Below are 15966 nucleotides of genomic sequence, written 5' to 3' on the forward strand. Positions count from 1 at the left end.
AGTCAGTTTAAAAGGAGTACCTTACAACATGAGATAGAGCTTTTTCGCAAGAGTCCTCGGATAAGCTTCCGTATCGTTCCTCTTGTGGACCGTAGACTCCAGCTTTTCATTCAAGACAAGTTTGTCCTTCTTCAGATGACTCACTTCTCGGTTAGATTCATTGAGGCAGGACTTCAACTTGTTCACCTCCCCTTCCAGTGCTCCGACTGAAGCCAGCTTCTGGTCTGCAAGGGCAGTTTTATCTTGGGCTTCCTTCTGCGCAGCGAGGTCCGAGTCCTTCTTCTCCAGAGCCAACTTCATTTTCTCTGCAAAAGAAGCAATCGAATCAGACAAGAGTTTGAAGAAATGTTTTAAAAAGATAGACGATAGACAGTTACCTTCCATACCAGCAGCTTCATCTTGAGCTTTCTTCAGATTCTGCTGGGCCAACTCCAAGTCGACGTTGAGTTGCCTCTGCTTCTCCTCAAGTTCAGCAAACTTGGAAATGAGAGTACAAGACTTCTGCAGAAGGCAAAAGACGTGTCAATCGACAAGATCAAAGGTTGTTTACTTCTGAGTGGATAAAACTTAAAGAGTTCACTTAGACCCCAGCCGACTGCATGCAATCAACTGCGGTCTCGGGGACTACACCCAGCGGGTGCACTTGGCGTGCCCCCGCTGATTAAGACCCAACTCGACCAGTCCGCCCGGATCAAGTAAAAAAAACCATTCAGACCCCGGCCGACTGCCAGCAGTAGACCGTGGTCTCGGGGACTACACCAAGTGGGTGCACTTGACGTGCCCCCACTGGTTCAGATCCCATTCGACCGGTCCGCCCGGGTCAACTGGAAGAAAAGAAAGGAAAAAAGAACTCAGACCCCAGTCGACTGCGGTCTCGGGGACTACACCCAGTGGGTGCACTTAGCGTGCCCCCACCGGTTCAGATCCTACTCGCCCAGACTGAGTGGAAGAGCGCAAATACCAAAGACAACAAAACACCAAGTGGGTGTACAGATTCGACGCAAACAACAAGAGATTGTATGGAAGAAAATATTTCAGATAGCATATCCTGACAGAACAAGGTCAGTCGAAAGTTTACGTACCTGGACATTGGCCCGGAGAGCAGCGCTAGCGTCGTAAGCAGCCTGGCTATTCTCGTGCACCGTCTTCATCCGCTCCATCATCACGTTAGCCTGACGGATGGCTTCCGCAGCCGCATCCGACTGGTTTTCCGGGACAGGGTAGCTGGTGAAGAAGAGGGCAGACGACCCAGGTGCAGCAGCTTGGACCTCCGGGGCGTGAGATGGGACGACGGAAGGAATCACTGGTACAGTCGATGGTGCGGGGCGCTCACTCGACAAGGGTACAGCGAAAGTTACAGAGGCCCCGCCCGCGTCTTCAGATTGATGGACGGTTGGTGTTGTCATTGGTCCCTGCTGAGACGCCTTGCCAGTTGCTACCTTTTTGCTCTTTCTGGGCTTAGGAGCCACATCTTCATCGTCGTCTGGGAGATCGATGATGTTGGGTGGAGCTGCAGGGAAGATCAGTCGACCCCAAATAAACCACTCGAATTCAATCGACCAAGTAATCAAGAACAAGATCATAAGAGTTTTTACCTGGGGGGGAGGTAACTGTGTCTTCCATCTCCTCGTCTTGGTACTGGTAGGAAGATGTTCCTGATGTAGCAGCACTGCAAACGTCCGCACTCAGTCGGTCACGTTCTATTGCTCGAGTCGACAAAAAGAACAGGTCAGATGATTACCCGGAGATGGTGGGGACGGTCACTTTGATCCTGGGTAAAGCCTTTGGCAGTTTGGAGTAGGTGGCCTTCGGTGCTTTTGGCGCTGGAGGTGGCACGACCTTGAGCTGCTTCGGGGCCTTCTCAATCGGCGCTGGGGAAGACGTCCGGGGGCGCTTCGAAGATTGCCCAGTCGGCGCGGTCGCCAGGTCCGGGGTGCGCTCCGGGTCGTGAGCGTGCTTGGATCTCCTCTCTCTGCGAGGAGGTGAGTCGACCTCTTTGTCATCAGTCGAGTCATCACTCTCCTCGCCTCCTCGGCATCCGAGTGCCACTCGCTGCTCTCGCCCCTGCTCGCTCCTTCCTCGACGTCTTGCCCCTGCACTCCATTGGGCATCGAGTACATATCAATGAGAGCCTGAAAAGACAACGAGCAAAAGAAATACAGTCGACCATCAACAAGGTGTCACACAGTGAATCGGGAAGATACTTGGCAAAGCAGAATCATACCTGTTCCGGCTGGCGCGAGTGGTCAAATGGAATCGACCTCCTAGACCCCTGGGGATTGTCCTTGTTGCTAGTGATTCCCCTCAGCCACTTCTCTAAGGTGTCTTCACTAACGTCCTCCGGGTGGATCCGAGTGGAGTCCTCGAGTCCCGAGTACATCCACATCGGATGGTCATGGGCCAGCGGTTGGATGCATCGACTGAGAAAGACCTCCAGGAGGTCCATCCCAGTCACCCCGTCATGGACAAGTTGGACAACCCGCTCGACCAACACATTGACTTGCGCCTTCTCTTCTGGGACCACCCTCAAGGAGGAAGGCTTCTCCACTCGAGCTAGGGAAAAGGGAGGAAGTCCAGTCGACTGGCCCGGGGTCGGCTGGTCCTTACAGTAAAACCAAATCGACTGCCAGCCCCGGACCGAGTCAGGAAGGATCATCGCTAGGAAGGTACTCTTGTTCCTCATCTGGATACCAAGGCCCCCGCACATCTGGATCACGTGCATCCTCTCGTCACTCAGGTTGGCCTTCTTGACCGACAGGGAGCGACATGTGAAGATGTGTTTGAAGAGACCCCAGTGCGGTCGACAACCCAAGAATTTTTCACACATCGACACAAAAGCAGCCAGATAGACTATGGTGTTTGGAGTGAAGTGGTGGATTTGAGCCCCGAAGAAGTTCAGAAAGCCACGAAAGAAAGGATGGGGAGGCAAAGAAAACCCGCGGTCGACATGGGTGGCGAGGAGAGCACACTCACCCTCCCACGGCTGCGACTCGTTGCCCGGGAGCCGCGCCGATTTGTGGGGGATCAGTCCCCCCTCCACCAGATCGTCGAGGTCGTCCTGGCTGATCATCAAGCGGATCCAGTCGCCCTGGATCCAGCCCGGCGGCAGGCCGGATCTTGACGACGATCCGCCCCGGCTGGTCCTCTTACCCTTCGCCTTCGCGGTCGCCTTCTTCGCGCGCTCCAACGCCACCGTCTTCTCTTTCCCCATGGCGGTGGATCGAGTCCGAGCGAGGTTGCGACGCCGATAGCGGAAGCGAGCGCGGTGGAGAAGTCTGAGGAAGAAGGAAGAAAATGGGAGCGCGCTATGCAAAGACCCGGTCCGGTGCCTTTTATAAGGTCATTCCCTGAGTGACTGACTGGCAGGCCCAGACGATCTAAACAAATCCCGCAATAGTCGCGCGCGCAATACGTGGCGAAAAAGGTAGCGCGGGGATCGAGGCGACCTGCCTAATACACCCTGCTTACCATGGCCCGCCCATCTGGTGCGCTTCCCAAAATTCAAATCCCGCGAAATCCGCAGAGACCAGAGCAACTTGTCAGACTGAAAACATCCTCCACATATCATTCGGAACTCTACCGTGAAAGTTCACTTGACAAAAACTAAGAATGGACCAAGGCGACTGAAAAATAAGTTGATGTTATCTCCTCAGTTCATTGATCCAGAGCAAGATATACTCATAGCACGAAGAATGAGTCGGAAGTGTTCTCAACTCCTTCCTCACTCAAACCCTGATCCATTCGGGGGCTAATGACGAAGCAATGTACCTAGGGTAGGGTCATGGATCTGTCCAAGATACCCTCCCCAAGGACACCTCTAAAAGAACCAGAAGCAGTCGAAGAAAAATCATCGTCCACTCTACCATAAAGCTATGTTCCACTCGACAGTCTTGAAGACACTCGACGATACAAGAAACCACTCGGAGTGTAGAAGGCCTAACGTCACTCAGGATGGCAATGGTCGGTCATTCACTCTGTAACCTTAAAGATCATTTATACCTCTTTATTACTAGCGTTACCAGTAAGACCATGCCTTAATCTACATTGAACCCTTTGTAACATGGGCTGGCTGGGGTCCTGGCGCACTCTATATAAGCCACCCCCTCCTTCGGGACAAGGGTTCACACCCCCTGTAACACATACGCGCATAATCCAGTCGACCGCCTCTGGGCTCCGAGACGTAGGGATGTTACTTCCTCCGAGAAGGGCCTGAACTCGTAAAACTCGTGTGTACAACTCCTCCATAGCTAGGATCTTGCCTCTACATTCCTAACCCCATTCTACTGTCATACTTAGAACCACAACAGTCGTCTCGCCAACTATTGCTTCTACAACTATCGCTAATGCATAGTGATAAATTAAAGCAATTACATGGCGTTTGCATTGCATACAATAAAGCGACAACCAAAAGGCTCCTGCCAGTTGCCGATAACTTTTACAAAACATGATCATCCGGGACTCCGAATAACATTCGGTCACCAAATCACACAACTCATATAATACAAAATCATCATCGAATGTTAGGCACACAGACCCTACGAGTTAGAGAACTATGTAAACATGACCGAGACACCTCTCCGGTCAATAACCAATAGTGGAACCTGGATGCTCATATTGGTTCCCATATATTCTATGAAGATCTTTATTGGTCAAACCGTAATGACAACAGACGTTATTCCCTTTGTCATCAGTATGTTACTTGCCCGAGATTCGGTCACCGGTATCTTCATACGTAGTTCCCTTTCGTTACGGGCAAGTCTCTTTACTCGTTCCGTAATGCATCATCTTGCAACTAACTCATTAGTCACATTGCTTGCAAGGCTTATCATGATGGGCATTACCGAGAGGGCCCAGAGATAACTCTCCGATACTCGGAGTGACAAATCCTAATATCAATCTATGCCAACCCAACAAACACCTTCGGAGACACCTGTAGAGCATCTTTATAATCACCTAGTTATGTTGTGACATTCGATAGCACACAAGGTATTCCTCCGGTATTCGTGTGTTGCATAATTTCACAGTCAAAGGAATATGTATGAGTCATGAAGAAAGCAATAGAAATAAAACTTAATGATCATTATGCTAAGCTAACGGATGGGTCATGTCCATCACATCATTCTAATAATAATGTCATCCCGTTAATCAAATGACAACACATGTCTATGGTTAGGAAACTTAACCATCTTTGATTAATGAGCTAGTCTAGTAGAGGCTTACTAGGGACATTATGTCACAGCCCTAGAATTGTTTGCAATAGTTGCATATGAGAGCATCCATGCATCATGTCTAAATTCTGAAAGTTGAATTGAGGTTAGTTGAAACCCTCAGAAATCACTTCAGAAATAATCAACATTAAAAATCTTTTCAAATGAGTCCAAGGAAATGCTCCTGTTATTCTGTAAAAATATTGGCAAGAGGTAAAATTCAAACTAATATTTTTGGAGTTTCAGAAATATTTATTTTGGGCATTTGAAATTAATTCAATAACTATTTGAATTGGATCTATATTTATTATATAATAAATATATGTTCAATAATTCTGAAAATTGTTCTGTAGCTTTGGAGAAGTCCATTTAGTTCACAAAATTATTTTCATGAATTTTGAAAATGGTTTTGTCTTTGAACTAAATCAAAACAAAATAACAAGAATAGAAAAAGAAAAACAGAAAGAAAAGAGAGGGCACTTTACCTGGCTTACCTGTCCAGCCCAGCTGCGGCCCACCACTGTAGCGGCCCAGCCACAGCGCCGCCTCCTTCAACCTCGTGCCAGAAGGCATGAGGGCGTGTGCTCGCCACGCGCGCGCCAACTCTACCCTGCTCTGGCCACCTCCTGCTTCCCCGACCCCTTCTAGCGACATCCTCGAAGCCCCTGTCCCCTCTCCCTCACTCGCCGCTCTCTCTCCCCTCCCCTGGCTCTCTCCCTCTAGCTTAACCGAGCGAAACCGTCACCGCCGACCAGCGCTCGCGCGGCCACAGCCACCCCCTTGCTCCCCTGGCGCGTCTGAGAGCTCCGCCTCATTCCCCTCTTCCTCCTCACCGAGCCACATGGTGCCTGAAGCCCCTGGACGCCACCAACACCGCCGTTCCCCTCGTCGGTCGCCGTGGATCCTCGCCGTTAATTCGGGAGCTACCGGGCGCCCCCGACCTCGCTCTCACGCTCATTGGACTCGCTGTGAGCCCCTGATCCGAACCCGTCTTCTCCCCCTCGCGTTCGCATGCTCTAGCCCCATCCCCCACCATGGCCGAAGCTCGCCGCCGCCGTGCCTCGTCGCCACCGTGGCTAGAGCCGTTGAAGCTCGAAGCCGAGCACACCATCGCGCTCAACACGTCTCCAGGAGCCCGTAGCCAGCACCAGCTTCTCCCCACGTGCCCCCCTAGCTCCAACCCGGTTATGCCGTAGCTCCGGCCGCTGCTCGGCTCGTCGCCGGCGTCGATTCCTATGACCCCGTGACCTGCTGCTGCCTCCGCTAGATGCGCGGGAGCAAGGGCTATCGGCCGGTGCCCTCGGCACATCCAACCGACGCCCACAACGCGATTCCGGCGAGCCACCGCCGCACTGTGAGGTCATCGGAGTCCAACTCCGGTGGCTGGTGACATGGCACATCATTAGCCGCTGATGACCCCGCTAATTAACCCCCTCACTCACTGACATGTGGGCCCCGGTCTGCTAACTAACCTAGCTTAGCACTTAAACTAACCTGAATTAGTTAATTAATTAACTGTGTGACTGACCAATGGGCCCCACACGTCAGGTTTGACCTGGACCGAGCCGTTGACCTGCTGACGTCATTGTGAGGTCATGCTGACGCAGTAAAGAATTTTCTGGATTTAAACTTATTCAGAAAATTCCAGAAATTGTTACAAACTTCAAAAAATCATATAAAATCAACCGTAGCTCAGAATTAAATAAATTATATATGAAATATGATCAGAAAAATCCAAGGAATCTGAATATGGAATTTTCATGCATGTTTGAAAAACTTAACCCCACTGTTTAGTCCAAAACATGATAATGCACTATTTGAATTCATAGTTTGAATTTGAATTTGAACCTAGTGTTCAAACCAACTCCATTTAACTTGTTGCTAGTTGCATTAGTTCAATCAACAGCATATTGCCATGTCATGATCATGCATCATATTGTTGCATCACCTTGATTGTGTTCTTCCTTGTTTGCCGGTAATTATCCCCTCTCGGTAGACGCTGCTGCGACGCTGTGATCGTTGACACTAATGAAGACTCAATGTTATCTTCAGAAGTGCCAGGCAAGCAAAACCCCCTTGTTCATTCTGATATAATCCCACTCTCTCGCTCCTGCTCTCTTTTACTACGTTAGGACAACACCGATTCAACTGCTACATGCTGCGGTAGTTGAACCCTTTTCCTCTGCATGACCTGTCATTGCCACAGTAAATAGATGAAACCCACTAGCATGAGTAGGAGTTGTTTGAGCCCTGTTGTGCCTACTCATTCATGTTTGTTTGTCATGCCTGCTACTGCTTAGAGTTGAGTCAGGTCTGATTCATCGGGGATGAATTGGAATGTGGTGAACATGTCCTACCGTTGAGAGCTAAGTGTGTGAACACGATTTGGTAAAGGTAGCAGTGAGAGGCCATGTAGGAGTACATGGTGGGTTGTCTCATTGCAGCCGTCCTCAGGAACTGAGTTCTGTGTTTGTGATCCATGAAAAGCTACTACCACGCATTGGAATGCTTAAGTGCCCCTCTCGACTTATTAATCAACCTGATCTCTGTCCAGGAGTTTCAACTAGTTTCTGTGTTTGTAGGTTGTGTTAGTAGTCTACCAAGTGGTACCCGGTACAGGTGGGCTTGGGACAGACTAGGCACCGTGGCACGGTGTACCAAGCGTAGATCCATCCGTCGAGGTGGGCTTGGGAACCCTGCACACATCGTTTGGGGCCGTGAGCGACACCCCGGCCGGATCTCCTTGCGGATGGAACCCGAATAGGTGATAAACCTGGACGAGAGACTTGTGTGATTAGTCAGGTCGTGGCCGACTCCCTCGCCTGGCTTCCGCTTGAAGGTTGCCGAGGTACATGACGTGTACAGGGCGATAAGTGGCGAGAGAGTGTGTGAAGAAGTACACCCCTGCAGGGTTATCATTATCTATTCGAATAGCCGGATTCCTCGGATATGGAAACTTGGACCCCTTGCATAGTTCATAGACAAGTGTAAGTGGATACTCTAAAACTCGCAAGATAAGCGTGAGTGCTATGGATGGCGTTCTCGCAGGGAGACGGGAACGGATCCATAGTGGTGTATTGGTATGGTGAATATGTGGACTCGTGTGCGCCACCTCAAAAGAGTTACTCGCAATCGTAGTATAGGATAGCCACTAAGTCAAAGCTGGCTTGCTGTAGTCAAACTCTACCACCCCCTTTATTGATACTGAAGCATATGTAGAAAGTTCTGATGTAAGTCTTGCTGGGTACATTTGTACTCACGTTTGCCTATTTTATGTTTTTGCAGAGAGACGTCAGTCTTACTAGTAGTTCCGCGTGGACTTCGACGCTTAGCTTGTTACCTCAGCTACGATCTTGTGCCCTCGACAGGATCTGGTAGATAGTCAGGCTTCTCAGCCTTTTTCATTTGTAGATGTCTGTACTCAGACATGTTAAGCTTCCACATGTGCTTTGACTTGTGTGCTCTGAATGTTGGGTCATGAGACCCATGTTTGTAATATTTCGCTCCTCGGAGCCTAATGAATAAATACTTTGAGTCGTAGAGTTATGTTGTGATGCCATGTTGTATTTGCACATATCGAGCATATTTTGTGTGTATGATTGAAATGCTTGGTATGTGTGGGATCCGACAACCTAGTGGTTTATCCTTGGTAGCCTCTCTTATGGGGAAATGTAGTCTTGTGCTTCCATGAGCCATAGTAGTCCGCTACAGCCCGGTTCACCGGAGTCCTGCTAGCCCAGCACTACTGCTCAGGACACTTGACTGGCCGGCATGTGTTTCACTTTGTTCCTCTGTCTGTCCCTTCGGGGAAATGTCACGCGGTGACATCCGGAGTCCTGCCTAGCCTGCTACAGCCCGGGTTACCGGAGTCCTGTTAGCCCAGTGCTACAGCCCGGATTCACACGCTGCTGACCGACATGCTCGAAGTTGATTCATGTATGCCTGTCCCCATGGGTTAGTGCCACTTTGGGTTCACGACTAGCCATGTCGGCCCGGGTTCTCTGTCATATGGATGCTAGCGACACTATCATATACGTGAGCCAAAAGGCGCAAACGGTCCCGGGCCGTGGTAAGGCGACACCCGTGGGAATACCGTGCGTGAGGCCGCAAAGTGATATGAGGTGTTACCGGCTAGATCGATGTGACTTGGAATTGGGGTCCTGACAGCGTTGGTATCAGAGCCTGACTGCCTGTAGGATTACCAAGCCAAACTGGTCGAAGTTGTGTCTAGAAATGCTTTAGTTATATAAGGGAATTGATTGTGGGAAGGGAACGTAAGGCTCTTTTTACTCCTTTACCTTATGGCCTTCTGATCTGAGTCATCCTCTTCTTTTCTACGGGGATTAAGAACTAGGCCTTCTCGTCTATCTATCAGGATGACGTGTTACTAATCCGTAGACTTATAGGATTGATGGATTTAAGCCCAGTTCGGCTTCTACTACTTTTAGTATGTTGTCAGCTGAACCAGAACCTTGGTATGATGTTGTTAAGTGACTATGCAAATTATTGTGAATGTCTCAAATCTTTTTCTAAGCATTTACAGCCATTATGCTGTCCGAGTCATCCCAGGTTTCTAAACAGTCTGATGCATTTGTAAATCCCTTCCTCCCATTCCTGATGCCCTTTTAGGCCAAATTAATCACACTAATTGCTGAGTTGAGGTACTCTATTGCCTCGACATATATGTTGGAGTTGTTATTATGACCCTAGGTGTCTTAGGGAGTCACCTAGTAATCTAGCAATGTTTTGTGTTCCCAATGTGATGATTCTGGCCACCATTCTCGAAAGCATCCCATGATGCCATTTAGTTAGTAGGTATTCTATTCCTGGGTTCTTGAACCCGAGATTCACCCTACTTACCTCATGTTGATAGTGTTGCTAGTTCCTTTATGATATTAGTAACCTTTTCATTAGTCCTCGAGGTCCGTGGTATTCCCTTCTTCCAAATACCATGAACTTCTTATGGCAGAAGTTCTTTTGAACCAAAAGATCACAACCAGAGTGCTCTTGATGAGTTCTCCGTTCTACATTGTGAATCTGCCAGTTCTACCTTTCTGCATGGGTTATCCGGAAGAATTATGTTGAACTTGTTCGACATACTAATCTACGCATCCACAACTCAGAAAGTTATATGTGCCTTGAGTTGTCCCCCTTCAGTTATATTCCGACCTTCATCTATCAATTGATAGTAAGGAGTAGTTGGCAATCATGTTTATCGATGCCTATTACTCTAGTGGTCCGTCAAGTCATTCTATTTTAGAATGACTAGGAGAAACAAACTCCAGTACCTCATCCATATCTAGGATTGGGTCAAGGCAATTGTACTTCGCAGATCAAAATGCCAATCCAGATTTTGTTTTGTTCTACCTCGGAGTATTAGCCCCTTTATGTCAGGATTGTCATGAGAATTGCACCATCTCTCATGAATTTTTGACGCAGTGATACTTCTCGCCATCATTATTCATTCCTCGGTCTCCGTGTTGTTATGACCGGAATGCTGACAAGTGAACCGTGATGTGTGAAATCAATACTCCTAGCAACCTAGTTGCTTGGTAGTTAATGGACAATAATTTCATTCTTAGCGTGTTGGTTATTCAATCATCATTCTAAGATTAATCGTGCTACCTAGTCCTTATTTTCGGTGCACTCTTCGATCAATGAGTTAGGATTATTCAATCCCTTACTCTTCTGATCATGTCGTCTTGCCTTGAAAAGCAAGATTATTCTCGAGCTTAGAGACATATCGGTGGTTCGTGATTTTCTGAATATCTTCTCGGGAGTATCACCAGGTCATCACCTGACCGCTATGTTGAGTTCATGATCATGTTGGTTTTCCTCCAAACCACCCATTCTCCAAGAATCTATGTTGGATACCCTGAGCTAGTTGGTTAAGCTAAACAACAACTTGGAGAGTTGGAAGATAAAGGCTATATCCGACTTAGTTCTTTCCAAAGGGATATCTCTTTGTATGTGTGTGTGTTGAAGAAAGATGATATCTCCATCGATTGGTCCTCATGATCAGTTGTTCGATCTATTGTCTTGTCAAAACTTTGACTTGAGTATGGGCTATCGCCAAGTCAAATCAGAACCAATGATGTTCGTAATGTTGTCTTACTCGTGGTTGATCCCTCGAGCATACACCATTACATCTTTTGGTCTGACTAATGCTATCACCATGTTCACATGATGGTGGAAGTCCAGTGATATGGAAATTCCGATGAGTTGTTGTTGAGCCCATCAACAACATTTTGTCTCCTCCATGATTCGTGTTGAACATCCAGCTAGTGTTGGAAACTTGTGTAAGCATTTTCTTCATGCCCCGTTCATGAAGTATCTGTCTGGATGAAAGAAGTGACTTCCTCTGGTTCACCTGCATTTGGTGCAAGTTGCCGCCATGAGTTCGAGAAAGATTGTTTTTGCCTCCTCTAGAATCATCCCAAGTTAGTCATGCACGTGCGAAGTGCTCTATGGTTTGATAGGTTGGCCGCCTCCACTCCATATGTGTTTCCTAGCACACCAAGCCACTGATTGATTTGTTCAAGGAAAGAAGTTCTTAAGTGCTAAACCTTAAGGACCCAAAGGTACACGCGTAGACTTCACTCTCCGCAATGATGGTTCCCAATCAGAACTCGGTAGTGTTTTGTTGTAGGACTACTATGTGGTCATGCTTGTCTTGGACAACATGTTCACATGTATGTAGCAGAACCAGCTCATGCTGTGGAGCTTGCTATCGTAGTTCACTCCCCGAGAATCTCGCAACGTCATCTCATCGATTTGTGTTGCAAACTTCCATTTTCTTTCTAGACTTGATGAGTCTGGAATATCCTGACACCAACCTGATCTGAATCCCAGGCAGATATGATGGTTGGAACATTCCCAACATTTGCATTTTGTTCCCAGCTTGCACCCCAACGTGCCAATTGTCCATGGGCTTCCCCTTCTCAGCAGTGGCTGACCAGGTTCATCTTCAAAGGTGGACTTACCATGAGTCCCATCCATTTCCGATGATAAGCAGAAATCATCCATTTTGTTGTTTCCAACAAGGTAGTCCACATCATCCATTCTAGCCCGAGTGTGTCGTTCTTCCGAACTCCTTCAAACGGTCGTCTGTGATTTTCCTTAGGCTAGTATAGAGAGTTTCAATGATCTATGGATCAAAAGTAATTCTTTTGCCACTTAAGGGAATAATTTTACGAGTCACCTCCTCGATGGTGCCCTGTTATGGGACCATGACAATTATCTCCTCGCTACTTTGAAACCTTGCACCATCTTACTACCGCGTGGAATTATTTCCTACCAAATTGAACCCTTGACATCTATCTCTTACCATCACCCTGATTTGTGTTTTGCGTCTCACTCCAAGAGGTGGCCCATGTCTCATTCCGTGAGTTGTTCGTCAATTGCTCGATCTTCGAGAAGATCGATTCTTCTAGATTTTCCTTTTCTTCTCGTTGTCATGCTGGATGGAGATCTCGAAAGCAAGGATGTCAAGATCAATTTGGAGCAATGAATCAACATCTCCAAGAAGGGCAGTTGGATCGAGAAGCCTGTGATAGTTTTGTGACCCCTCTGTCTTCTTACTCCACTTCTTGAATCTCGAGACGAGATTCTTGTTTAGTGGGGGTGAGTTGTCACAGCCCTAGAATTGTTTGCAATAGTTGCATATGAGAGCATCCATGCATCATGTCTAAATTCTGAAAGTTGAATTGAGGTTAATTGAAACCCTTAGAAATCACTTCAGAAATAATCAACATTAAAAATCTTTTCAAATGAGTCCAAGGAAATGTTCCTGTTATTCTGTAAAAATATTGGCAAGAGGTAAAATTCAAACCAATATTTTTGGAGTTTCAGAAATATTTATTTTGGGCATTTGAAATTAATTCAATAACTATTTGAATTGGATCTATATTTATTATATAATAAATATATGTTCAGTAATTCTGAAAATTGTTGTTTAGCTTTGGAGAAGTCCATTTAGTTCACACAATTATTTTCATGAATTTCGAAAATGGTTTGGTCTTTGAACTAAATCAAAACAAAATAACAAGAATAGAAAAACAAAAACAGAAAGAAAAGAGAGGGCACTGTACCTGGCTTACCTGTCCAGCCCAGCTGCGGCCCACCACTGTAGCGGCCCAGCCACAGCACCGCCTCCTTCAACCTCGTGCCAGAAGGCACGAGGGCGTGTGCTCACCACACGCGCGCCACCCACCCTGCTCTGGCCACTCCTTCCCCGACCCCTTCTAGCGACGCCACGAAGATGCCCCGGAGCCCCTGTCCCCTCTCCCTCACTCGCCGCTCTCTCTCCCCTCCCCTGGCTCTCTCCCTCTAGCTCAACCGAGCGAAACCGTCGCTGCCGACCAGCGCTCGCGTGGCCACAGCCACCCCCTTGCTCCCCTGGCGCGTCCGAGAGCTCCGCCTCGTTCCCCTCTTCCTCCTCACCGAGCCACATGGTGCCTGAAGGCCCTGGACGCCACCAGCACCACTGTTCCCCTCGTCGGTCACCGTGGATCCTCGCTGTCGATTCGGGAGCTACCGGGCGTCCCCGACCTCGCTCTCGCGCTCATTGGACTCGCTATGAGCCCCTGCTCTGAACCCCTCTTCTCCCCCTCGCGTTCGCATGCTCTAGCCCCATCCCCCACCATGGCCGAGGCTCGCCGCCGCCGTGCCTCGTCGCCGCCGTGGCTAGAGCCGTTGAAGCTCGAAGCCGAGCACACCATCACGCTCAACGCGTCTCCAGGAGCCCGTAGCCAGCACCAGCTTCTCCCCACGTGCCCCCTAGCTCCAACCCGATTATGCCGTAGCTCCGGCCGCCGCTCGGCTCGTCGCCGGCGTCGATTTAGGTGACCCCATGACATGCTGCTGCCTCCGCTAGATTCGCGGGAGCAAGGGCTATCGGTCGGTGCCCTCGGCACGTCCAACCGACGCCCACAGCGTGATTCCGGCGAGCTACGGCCGCACTGTGAGGTCGTCGGAGTCCAACTCCGGTGGCTGGTGACATGGCACATCATTAGCCGCTGATGACCCCGCTAATTAACCCCCTCACTCATTGACATGTGGGCCCCGGTCTGCTAACTAACCTAGCTTAGCACTTAAACTAACCTGAATTAGTTAATTAATTAACTGTGTGACTGACCAATGGGCCACACACGTCAGGTTTGACCTAGACCGAGCCGTTGACCTGCTGACGTCATTGTGAGGTCATGCTGACGCAGTAAAGAATTTTCTAGATTTAAACTTATTCAGAAAATTCTAGAAATTGTTACAAACTTCAAAAAATCATATAAAATCAACCGTAGCTCAGAATTAAATAAATTATATATGAAAAATGATCAGAAAAATCCAAGGGATCTGAATATGGAATTTTCATGCATGTTTGAACAACTTAACCCCCACTGTTTAGTCCAAAACATGATAATGCACTATTTGAATTCATAGTTTGAATTTGAATTTGAACCTAGTGTTCAAACCAACTCCATTTAACTTGTTGCTAGTTGCATTAGTTCAATCAACAGCATATTGCCATGTCATGATCATGCATCATATTGTTGCATCGCCTTGATTGTGTTCTTCCTTGTTTGCCGGTAATTGTCCCCTCACGGTAGACGCTGCTGCGACGCTGTGATCGATGACACTAATGAAGACTCAATGTTATCTTCAGAAGTGCCAGGCAAGCAAAACCCCCTTGTTCATTCCGATATAATCCCACTCTCTCGCTCCTGCTCTCTTTTACTGCGTTAGGAAAACACCGATTCAACTGCTACATGCTGCGGTAGTTGAACCCTTTTCCTCTGCATGACCCGTCATTGCCATAGTAAATAGATGAAACCCACTAGCATGAGTAGGAGTTGTTTGAGCCCTGTTGTGCCTACTCATTCATGCTTGTTTGTCATGCCTGCAACTGCTTAGAGTTGAGTCAGGTCTGATTCATCGGGGATGAATTGGAATGTGGTGAACATGTCCTACCGTTGAGAGCTAAGTGTGTGAACACGATTTGGTAAAGGTAGCAGTGAGAGGCCATGTAGGAGTACATGGTGGGTTGTCTCATTGCAGCCGTCCTCAGGAACTGAGTTCTGTGTTTGTGATCCATGAAAAGCTACTACCACGCATTGGAATGCTTAAGTGCCCCTCTCGACTTATTAATCAACCTGATCTCTGTCCAGGAGTTGCAACTAGTTTCTGGTGTTTGTAGGTTGTGTTAGTAGTCTACCAAGTGGTACCCGGTACAGGTGGGCTTGGGACAGACTAGGCACCATGGCACGGTGTACCAAGCGTAGATCCATCCGTCGAGGTGGGCTTGGGAACCCTGCACACATCGTTTGGGGCCGTGAGCGACACCCCGGCCAGATCTCCTTGCGGATGGAACCCGAATAGGTGATAAACCTGGACGAGAGACTTGTGTGATTAGTCAGGTCGTGGCCGACTCCCTCGCCTGGCTTCCGCTTGAAGGTTGCCGAGGTACATGACGTGTACAGGGCGATAAGTGGCGAGAGCGTGTGTGAAGAAGTACACCCCTGCAGGGTTATCATTATCTATTCGAATAGCCGGATTCCTCGGATATGGAAACTTGGACCCCTTGCATAGTTCATAGACAAGTGTAAGTGGATACTCTAAAACTCGCAAGATAAGCGTGAGTGCTATGGATGGCGTTCTCGCAGGGAGACGGGAGCGGATCCATAGTGGTGTATTGGTATGGTGAATATGTGGACTCGTGTGCGCCACCTCAAAAGAGTTACTGCAATCGTAGTATAGGATAGCC

Source organism: Triticum aestivum, chromosome 3A (genome assembly GCF_018294505.1).
Source record: "Triticum aestivum cultivar Chinese Spring chromosome 3A, IWGSC CS RefSeq v2.1, whole genome shotgun sequence".
NCBI classification, from domain to species: Eukaryota; Viridiplantae; Streptophyta; class Magnoliopsida; order Poales; family Poaceae; genus Triticum; species Triticum aestivum.